Genomic DNA, 11,480 nt, shown 5'->3' with positions numbered 1-11,480 from the left:
TAAAATCATGTTTTATAGAGTATATGAAGTACCTGGTGAAATGACATGTATGCAATGTAATAATGGTAAATTAGAATCGTTTTCCTAATATAGTGGTCCATATTTCAAGAGATTAACTTGAGAATTGTGGGTTTTATTAGCAGTTTAAAACATAAATATTTAATATTTGTCAAAATTATCATATAAAATCATGTTTTATAGTGTTTATGAATTATCTGTTTAAATGAAATGTATGCAAGTTAATTATGGTAAATTAGAATCATTTTCTTAATCTAATGGTCTGGGTTTCATTAAACTACCTTAAGAATTCAGTGTTTATAAGCAGTTAAAAACATAAATATTTAATATGAGTCAAAATTATCATATAAAATCATGTTTTATAGAGTATATGAAGTATCTGGTGAAATGACATGTATGCAATGTAATAATGGTAAATTAGAATCGTTTTCCTAATATAGTGGTCCATATTTCAAGAGATTGACTTGAGAATTGTGGGTTTTATAAGCAGTTAAAAACATAAATATATAATATTTGTCAAAATTATCATAAAATATCATAAAATATCATGTTTTATAGTGTTTATGAAGTATCTGTTTAAATGAAATGTATGCTAGTTAATAATTGTAAATTTAAATAATTTACCTAATTTTATGGTCAAGGATTCATTTGAGTAACTTTTAGATAGAATGCTATTAATTTTTTATCAATTACAGCCAATAACAACACCACGTACATTGCATAAAATCTTTATAATCAGTATCTTTTAGTTCATTTTCAACATTGGATGTTCATACTTTCCCAAAGTTCTATGAATATGAATAAATCTCTCAGCATTCTTTGCTCATCTGCTGTATTGCCATCTAAAAAAATTTAATAAGTTAATATATATAATAATTGGAAAATTTGTCGATAACTCAGTGCTTTTTAAGCAGCTAAAAACTTTAATATTTAATATTTGTCAAAATTATCATATAAAATCATGTTTTATAGAGTATATGAAGTATCTGCTTAAAAGAAATGTATGCAAGTTAATTATGGTAAATTAGAGTTATTTTCTTAATGTAGTAGTCGAGATTTCAAGAGGTTAACTAGAGATTTGTGGGTTTTATAAGCAGTTAAAAACATAAATATTTAATATTCATCAAAATTATCATATAAAATCATGTTTTATTGTGTTTATGAAGTATCTGTTTAAATCAAATGTATGCTAGTTAATAATTGTAAATTTAAATAATTTACCTAATTTTATGGTCAAGGATTCATTTGAATAACTTTTAGATAGAATGCTATTAATTTTTTATCAATTACAGCCAATAACAACACCACGTACATTGCATAAAATCTTTATAATCAGTATCTTTTAGTTCATTTTCAACATTGGATGTTCATACTTTCCCAAAGTTCTATGAATATGAATAAATCTCTCAGCATTCTTTGCTCATCTGCTGTATTGCCATCTAAAAAAATTTAATAAGTTAATATATATAATAATTGGAAAATTTGTCGATAACTCAGTGCTTTAATAGCAGTTAAAAACATTAATATTTAATATTTGTCAAAATTATCATATAAAATCATGTTTTATAGAGTATATGAAGTATCTGCTTAAATGAAATGTATGCAAGTTAATAATGGTAAATTAGAATCATTTTCCTAATATAGTGGTACAGGTTTCAAGAGATGAACTTGAGAATTGTGTGTTTTATAAGCAGTTAAAAACATAAATATTTAATATTCGTCAAAATTATCATATAAAATCATGTTTTATAGAGTATATGAAGTACCTGGTGAAATGACATGTATGCAATGTAATAATGGTAAATTAGAATCGTTTTCCTAATATAGTGGTCCATATTTCAAGAGATTAACTTGAGAATTGTGGGTTTTATTAGCAGTTAAAAACATAAATATTTAATATTTGTCAAAATTATCATATAAAATCATGTTTTATAGTGTTTATGAATTATCTGTTTAAATGAAATGTATGTAAGTTAATTATGGTAAATTAGAATCATTTTCTTAATCTAATGGTCTGGGTTTCATTAAACTACCTTAAGAATTCAGTGTTTATAAGCAGTTAAAAACATAAATATTTAATATTAGTCAAAATTATCATATAAAATCATGTTTTATAGAGTATATGAAGTATCTGGTGAAATGACATGTATGCAATGTAATAATGGTAAATTAGAATCGTTTTCCTAATATAGTGGTCCATATTTCAAGAGATTGACTTGAGAATTGTGGGTTTTATAAGCAGTTAAAAACATAAATATTTAATATTTGTCAAAATTATCATAAAATATCATAAAATATCATGTTTTATAGTGTTTATGAAGTATCTGTTTAAATCAAATGTATGCTAGTTAATAATTGTAAATTTAAATAATTTACCAAATTTTATGGTCAAGGATTCATTTGAGTAACTTTTAGATAGAATGCTATTAATTTTTTATCAATTACAGCCAATAACAACACCACGTACATTGCATAAAATCTTTATAATCAGTATCTTTTAGTTCATTTTCAACATTCGATGTTCATACTTTCCCAAAGTTCTATGAATATGAATAAATCTCTCAGCATTCTTTGCTCATCTGCTGTATTGCCATCTAAAAAAATTTAATAAGTTAATATATATAATAATTGGAAAATTTGTCGATAACTCAGTGCTTTTTAAGCAGCTAAAAACTTGAAAATTTAATATTTGTCAAAATTATCATATAAAATCATGTTTTATAGAGTATATGAAGTATCTGCTTAAAAGAAATGTATGCAAGTTAATTATGGTAAATTAGAGTTATTTTCTTAATGTAGTAGTCGAGATTTCAAGAGGTTAACTAGAGATTTGTGGGTTTTATAAGCAGTTAAAAACATAAATATTTAATATTCATCAAAATTATCATATAAAATCATGTTTTATTGTGTTTATGAAGTATCTGTTTAAATCAAATGTATGCTAGTTAATAATTGTAAATTTAAATAATTTACCTAATTTTATGGTCAAGGATTCATTTGAATAACTTTTAGATAGAATGCTATTAATTTTTTATCAATTACAGCCAATAACAACACCACGTACATTGCATAAAATCTTTATAATCAGTATCTTTTAGTTCATTTTCAACATTGGATGTTCATACTTTCCCAAAGTTCTATGAATATGAATAAATCTCTCAGCATTCTTTGCTCATCTGCTGTATTGCCATCTAAAAAAATTTAATAAGTTAATATATATAATAATTGGAAAATTTGTCGATAACTCAGTGCTTTTTAAGCAGCTAAAAACTTGAAAATTTAATATTTGTCAAAATTATCATATAAAATCATGTTTTATAGAGTATATGAAGTATCTGCTTAAATGAAATGTATGCAAGTTAATAATGGTAAATTAGAATCATTTTCCTAATATAGTGGTACAGGTTTCAAGAGATGAACTTGAGAATTGTGTGTTTTATAAGCAGTTAAAAACATAAATATTTAATATTCGTCAAAATTATCATATAAAATCATGTTTTATAGAGTATATGAAGTATCTGGTGAAATGACATGTATGCAATGTAATAATGGTAATTTAGAATCGTTTTCCTAATATAGTGGTCCATATTTCAAGAGATTAACTTGAGAATTGTGGGTTTTATAAGCAGTTAAAAACATAAATATTTAATATTTGTCAAAATTATCATAAAATATCATAAAATATCATGTTTTATAGTGTTTATGAAGTATCTGTTTAAATGAAATGTATGCTAGTTAATAATTGTAAATTTAAATAATTTACCTAATTTTATGGTCAAGGATTCATTTGAATAACTTTTAGATAGAATGCTATTAATTTTTTATCAATTACAGCCAATAACAACACCACGTACATTGCATAAAATCTTTATAATCAGTATCTTTTAGTTCTTTTCAACATTGGATGTTCATACTTTCCCAAAGTTCTATGAATATGAATAAATCTCTCAGCATTCTTTGCTCATCTGCTGTATTGCCATCTAAAAAAATTTAATAAGTTAATATATATAATAATTGGAAAATTTGTCGATAACTCAGTGCTTTAAAAGCAGTTAAAAACATTAATATTTAATATTTGTCAAAATTATCATATAAAATCATGTTTTATAGAGTATATGAAGTATCTGGTGAAATGACATGTATGCAATGTAATAATGGTAATTTAGAATCGTTTTCCTAATATAATGGTCCATATTTCAAGAGATTAACTTGAGAATTGTGGGTTTTATAAGCAGTTAAAAACATAAATATTTAATATTTGTCAAAATTATCATAAAATATCATAAAATATCATGTTTTATAGTGTTTATGAAGTATCTGTTTAAATGAAATGTATGCTAGTTAATAATTGTAAATTTAAATAATTTACCTAATTTTATGGTCAAGGATTCATTTGAATAACTTTTAGATAGAATGCTATTAATTTTTTATCAATTACAGCCAATAACAACACCACGTACATTGCATAAAATCTTTATAATCAGTATCTTTTAGTTCTTTTCAACATTGGATGTTCATACTTTCCCAAAGTTCTATGAATATGAATAAATCTCTCAGCATTCTTTGCTCATCTGTTGTATTGCCATCTAAAAAAATTTAATAAGTTAATATATATAATAATTGGAAAATTTGTCTATAACTCAGTGCTTTAAAAGCAGTTAAAAACATTAATATTTAATATTTGTCAAAATTATCATATAAAATCATGTTTTATAGAGTATATGAAGTATCTGCTTAAATGAAATGTATGCAAGTTAATAATGGTAATTTAGAATCGTTTTCCTAATATAGTGGTCCATATTTCAAGAGATTAACTTGAGAATTGTGGGTTTTATAAGTAGTTAAAAACATAAATATTTAATATTTGTCAAAATTTTTATAAAATATCATAAAAAATCATGTTTTATAGTGTTTATGAAGTATCTGTTTAAATGAAATGTATGCTAGTTAATAATTGTAAATTTAAATAATTTACCTAATTTTATGGTCAAGGTTTAATTTGAATAACTTTTAGATAGAATGCTATTAATTTTTTATCAATTACAGCCAATAACAACACCACGTACATTGCATAAAATCTTTATAATCAGTATCTTTTAGTTATTTTCAACATTGGATGTTCATACTTTCCCAAAGTTCTATGAATATGAATAAATCTCTCAGCATTCTTTGCTCATCTGCTGTATTGCCATCTAAAAAAATTTAATAAGTTAATATATATAATAATTGGAAAATTTGTCGATAACTCAGTGCTTTAATAGCAGTTAAAAACATTAATATTTAATATTTGTCAAAATTATCATATAAAATCATGTTTTATAGAGTATATGAAGTATCTGCTTAAATGAAATGTATGCAAGTTAATAATGGTAAATTAGAATCATTTTCCTAATATAGTGGTACAGGTTTCAAGAGATGAACTTGAGAATTGTGTGTTTTATAAGCAGTTAAAAACATAAATATTTAATATTCGTCAAAATTATCATAAAATATCATAAAATATCATGTTTTATAGTGTTTATGAAGTATCTGTTTAAATGAAATGTATGCTAGTTAATAATTGTAAATTTAAATAATTTACCTAATTTTATGGTCAAGGATTCATTTGAATAACTTTTAGATAGAATGCTATTAATTTTTTATCAATTACAGCCAATAACAACACCACGTACATTGCATAAAATCTTTATAATCAGTATCTTTTAGTTCTTTTCAACATTGGATGTTCATACTTTCCCAAAGTTCTATGAATATGAATAAATCTCTCAGCATTCTTTGCTCATCTGCTGTATTGCCATCTAAAAAAATTTAATAAGTTAATATATATAATAATTGGAAAATTTGTCGATAACTCAGTGCTTTAAAAGCAGTTAAAAACATTAATATTTAATATTTGTCAAAATTATCATATAAAATCATGTTTTATAGAGTATATGAAGTATCTGGTGAAATGACATGTATGCAATGTAAAAATGGTAATTTAGAATCGTTTTCCTAATATAATGGTCCATATTTCAAGAGATTAACTTGAGAATTGTGGGTTTTATAAGCAGTTAAAAACATAAATATTTAATATTTGTCAAAATTATCATAAAATATCATAAAATATCATGTTTTATAGTGTTTATGAAGTATCTGTTTAAATGAAATGTATGCTAGTTAATAATTGTAAATTTAAATAATTTACCTAATTTTATGGTCAAGGATTCATTTGAATAACTTTTAGATAGAATGCTATTAATTTTTTATCAATTACAGCCAATAACAACACCACGTACATTGCATAAAATCTTTATAATCAGTATCTTTTAGTTCTTTTCAACATTGGATGTTCATACTTTCCCAAAGTTCTATGAATATGAATAAATCTCTCAGCATTCTTTGCTCATCTGCTGTATTGCCATCTAAAAAAATTTAATAAGTTAATATATATAATAATTGGAAAATTTGTCGATAACTCAGTGCTTTAAAAGCAGTTAAAAACATTAATATTTAATATTTGTCAAAATTATCATATAAAATCATGTTTTATAGAGTATATGAAGTATCTGGTGAAATGACATGTATGCAATGTAATAATGGTAATTTAGAATCGTTTTCCTAATATAATGGTCCATATTTCAAGAGATTAACTTGAGAATTGTGGGTTTTATAAGCAGTTAAAAACATAAATATTTAATATTTGTCAAAATTATCATAAAATATCATAAAATATCATGTTTTATAGTGTTTATGAAGTATCTGTTTAAATGAAATGTATGCTAGTTAATAATTGTAAATTTAAATAATTTACCTAATTTTATGGTCAAGGATTCATTTGAATAACTTTTAGATAGAATGCTATTAATTTTTTATCAATTACAGCCAATAACAACACCACGTACATTGCATAAAATCTTTATAATCAGTATCTTTTAGTTCTTTTCAACATTGGATGTTCATACTTTCCCAAAGTTCTATGAATATGAATAAATCTCTCAGCATTCTTTGCTCATCTGTTGTATTGCCATCTAAAAAAATTTAATAAGTTAATATATATAATAATTGGAAAATTTGTCTATAACTCAGTGCTTTAAAAGCAGTTAAAAACATTAATATTTAATATTTGTCAAAATTATCATATAAAATCATGTTTTATAGAGTATATGAAGTATCTGGTGAAATGACATGTATGCAATGTAATAATGGTAATTTAGAATCGTTTTCCTAATATAATGGTCCATATTTCAAGAGATTAACTTGAGAATTGTGGGTTTTATAAGCAGTTAAAAACATAAATATTTAATATTTGTCAAAATTATCATAAAATATCATAAAATATCATGTTTTATAGTGTTTATGAAGTATCTGTTTAAGTGAAATGTATGCTAGTTAATAATTGTAAATTTAAATAATTTACCTAATTTTATGGTCAAGGATTCATTTGAATAACTTTTAGATAGAATGCTATTAATTTTTTATCAATTACAGCCAATAACAACACCACGTACATTGCATAAAATCTTTATAATCAGTATCTTTTAGTTCTTTTCAACATTGGATGTTCATACTTTCCCAAAGTTCTATGAATATGAATAAATCTCTCAGCATTCTTTGCTCATCTGCTGTATTGCCATCTAAAAAAATTTAATAAGTTAATATATATAATAATTGGAAAATTTGTCTATAACTCAGTGCTTTAAAAGCAGTTAAAAACATTAATATTTAATATTTGTCAAAATTATCATATAAAATCATGTTTTATAGAGTATATGAAGTATCTGCTTAAATGAAATGTATGCAAGTTAATAATGGTAATTTAGAATCGTTTTCCTAATATAGTGGTCCATATTTCAAGAGATTAACTTGAGAATTGTGGGTTTTATAAGCAGTTAAAAACATAAATATTTAATATTTGTCAAAATTATCATATAAAATCATGTTTTATAGTGTTTATGAATTATCTGTTTAAATGAAATGTATGCAAGTTAATTATTGTAAATTAGAATCATTTTCTTAATCTAATGGTCTGGGTTTCATTAAACTACCTTAAGAATTCAGTGTTTATAAGCAGTTAAAAACATAAATATTTAATATTAGTCAAAATTATCATATAAAATCATGTTTTATAGAGTATATGAAGTATCTGGTGAAATGACATGTATGCAATGTAATAATGGTAAATTAGAATCGTTTTCCTAATATAGTGGTCCATATTTCAAGAGATTGACTTGAGAATTGTGGGTTTTATAAGCAGTTAAAAACATAAATATTTAATATTTGTCAAAATTATCATAAAATATCATAAAATATCATGTTTTATAGTGTTTATGAAGTATCTGTTTAAATGAAATGTATGCTAGTTAATAATTGTAAATTTAAATAATTTACCGAATTTTATGGTCAAGGATTCATTTGAGTAACTTTTAGATAGAATGCTATTAATTTTTTATCAATTACAGCCAATAACAACACCACGTACATTGCATAAAATCTTTATAATCAGTATCTTTTAGTTCATTTTCAAGTATCATCTTAATTGAAATATATAAAAGTTGGCAATGGTAAATAAGAATTATTTACTTAATCTTATGGTCTGGATTTCATGACACTAAGTTTTTGTTATACTATAATTATGTTGCTATCAATTATATTCAATATCCAATACTCGTACTTTACATAAAACTTTTATTGTTATCAGTATCGTCTAGTCCATTTTCAACGTAGGATGTTGTCATTTTCCCATGTGTTAGAAATGGTAATTTATATCTCAGCATGTCTTGAATGATCTGCTGTACCGCAATCTTAAAAAATTTAGTCAGTTTAATATGTATAATGGTTGGAGGATAAAATGTCACTTCTACACACCATAAGGAGTACGAAAATCCTTATATGACAACTAGTACGTAGACAACACTGAACAATTTAGAATTGTAAATAATCAAACAAAAACTAACCGACAAACTTCATTCTTGTTATAAAATGTTTGAAAACAATTTAAAGTTGAATTTTAAATACAAATACGAATGTAAAACTACAAAAAGATACGTAATATATACCATACAGTAAATCTAAACGGTTTTATCACTAGAAAAACAATGTTTATATCACTAAATCACTATCATGGAGTATAAACATCATATAAATTCGCCTTGGAGTATACAATATATCACATTTTATCTCAGGCCCCTGAATTCAAAATTGTTTAATATTATAATATTTTTAGATACAAATACAATGTCAAAAAGAAGTATGAATTATAATATAATGAAATAGATTTCCAATAACATTGTGTACATTGTATATTTAGTAGGCAGTGGTATATAGATTATGAATCTTAACCTAGACACATAGTAACTAGTAAGACTGAAGTCAAAAAGTAATAGCACGAAACAATATATTTATGTATGTTTTATGTGTTTAAATAGTTGTAGGTAAGCATAATATTATAAGATTGTTAATTTATTATGCATTATTATTCTCCCAGACTCTACAGTCCACAGGTCAACTTATCGAACTTAAATAAACGATCTTACCTATTATATATCTTATATATAACGATTCATTATTTGAATAATTAACAAAGTAAAAAAATCATCATACTTTATTTTTTATGTTCGATGTCCATAAAATTTAAATATTCATCTCACATAAATATTACTGAAGTTATATTGTGAAATTCAAAAGAAATTACCACCTATCATACTTATATATTGCATATTTAATATACGCAAAAAAATTAACACTAATAAATAATAACTGAAATGTTGTATCCAAGCAGATTTATTTTGTTCTATGTACTTATTATAATAAATATTTATTTGATATATTTGTATAAATAAAATCAGAAATTAAATTTGAAAGTACTAGAAAATTCACAAGGACAAAAGTTTTAATAGAAAATTAGAAAATATACCTAATATTACACTTGTCATTTTGTAATTTACCATAGGTACCTATTGTTTAGCGTTAGGACATTTTGAGACTTGTCATATTAGTATTATACATTCACAATAATATTAATTTTATTATAAGCGTTTTCGAAGCATATAAATCTTTAATTTTGATAATTAAAATTCAAAGTTCATCAGTTATATGAACAATAATTGATATTTAACACTGTTAATGTCCGTTCCAGTCAGATCTTCTGATCTTGTTCGGTTGTTTAATTTTTCGGTAGTTGGTACTTCTTAAGGAATGAAAATCAAATATCAACGCAGCTTTGGTTGATAATTTTAATTGATTGATTGAGCCGAGTACTGAATAGTTCATAAAGCTTTATTTAATTAAGAATCATAAAATATAGTGTTAGAGTAAAACGACTTATTAAAAATTGTATGGCATACGATCAAGCGATCGACTGACTGCGTCTTACATTTTAAAAATGATGGTCATATTTCATATACACAACGAAATAGCTTACATATTTTAATGCTAAACGAAGGGTATAAAAATTAAATAGATATATTATCGATGTGATTTGATGAAAAATTACTTTTAAATAAACTATTTTTTATGTTGATGGTGTAACGTTGAAACGTGGACAAACCTAAGATGAGTAAAAACGAAAAAAAAGTCAAAAAGATAATTTGTTAAATCGTTATACGGGGGTTACCATAAAGAAACGTATACGTATACGAAAAAACAAGCGATTCAATTATAACTATTTTCGCACCCCGATTACGGGGTAAATAATGATCCTACGCATTTTGACCATAGAACCTTTATAACTCGTCATGGAATTTATAAGTCAGCACTCTGAAATTCGAGTGCTGAAAGATTGAACAAAAACTTAATTTCAAAAAATTCGGAAAATACGTAAAATCTAAGTACCAAAAAAGAAAAAGAAAATCATAACTTCCCAACAAATCGTCCTATTCCTTTGGTTTTGATACCGTTCGATTTTTGACAAAAATGTCTAAACGATGCGTAGAAAAAACTGCTCTAATCACCCAAAAACTAAGTGTTCCGTGGCGACTAAGTCCAAAAACTGCAAAATCCTAATTTCCGACGCCAAAAGAAGGGTAAAAAGGCTCCTACAGTGTCGACACAAGACGTCGATTTTGATCACCGACCTACAAAAAATCGAACCTATGAATTTCAGAAACGTGGAACAAAAAATAAACATTTTTCAAAATATCCATGGGGGGGAGGGGGCATAGGACCCTCCGACCACCGAAAGATTTTATGTAAAATAACTTAAAACAAAACTTTTGGTTAAGAAACTTTGTCCCTATATCGAAACCCGGCCGAGTAACACTCGACTAAAAAACCCAAATTACGGAATTCCAAGGCCCCAAAGTGGGGTTAAAATGGCTTTTACGGTCTCGACAAAAGATACCACTTTTGATCAGCATCTTCTAAAATACCAGAATCTTGAGTTTCAGACACATCGAACGACCACTAAGGTTTTTCAAAAATATATTTGAGGGGGGGGGGGGTCGAAGGTACCCAACTACGGGGGAGTTTTTGGAGGGGCCTAA

The 11,480-nt window shown here is 24.9% G+C and overlaps 1 long non-coding RNA gene across 2 annotated transcripts; it reads right to left on the bottom strand.

The window, feature by feature from the left end:
- Positions 1 to 7,535: 7,535 nt before the first annotated feature.
- Positions 7,536 to 9,062, bottom strand: LOC132926858 (uncharacterized). Of its 2 annotated transcripts, none has more exons than XR_009661544.1 (3): positions 8,866 to 9,062; positions 8,672 to 8,801; positions 7,536 to 7,634 (listed from the first exon to the last, which is right to left on the bottom strand). It is a non-coding gene; the product is annotated as an uncharacterized LOC132926858 (long non-coding RNA). The 2 variants fall into 2 exon arrangements; XR_009661543.1 differs by having other exon boundaries at positions 7,603 to 7,634; positions 8,581 to 8,801.
- Between the last annotated feature and the right edge of the window lie 2,418 nt (positions 9,063 to 11,480).

The sequence above is a fragment of the Rhopalosiphum padi genome, chromosome 3 (genome assembly GCF_020882245.1).
Source record: "Rhopalosiphum padi isolate XX-2018 chromosome 3, ASM2088224v1, whole genome shotgun sequence".
Taxonomy (NCBI): domain Eukaryota; kingdom Metazoa; phylum Arthropoda; class Insecta; order Hemiptera; family Aphididae; genus Rhopalosiphum; species Rhopalosiphum padi.
Note: the sequence above shows the minus strand (reverse complement) of the source record. Positions and strands in the feature narration are given on the sequence as shown.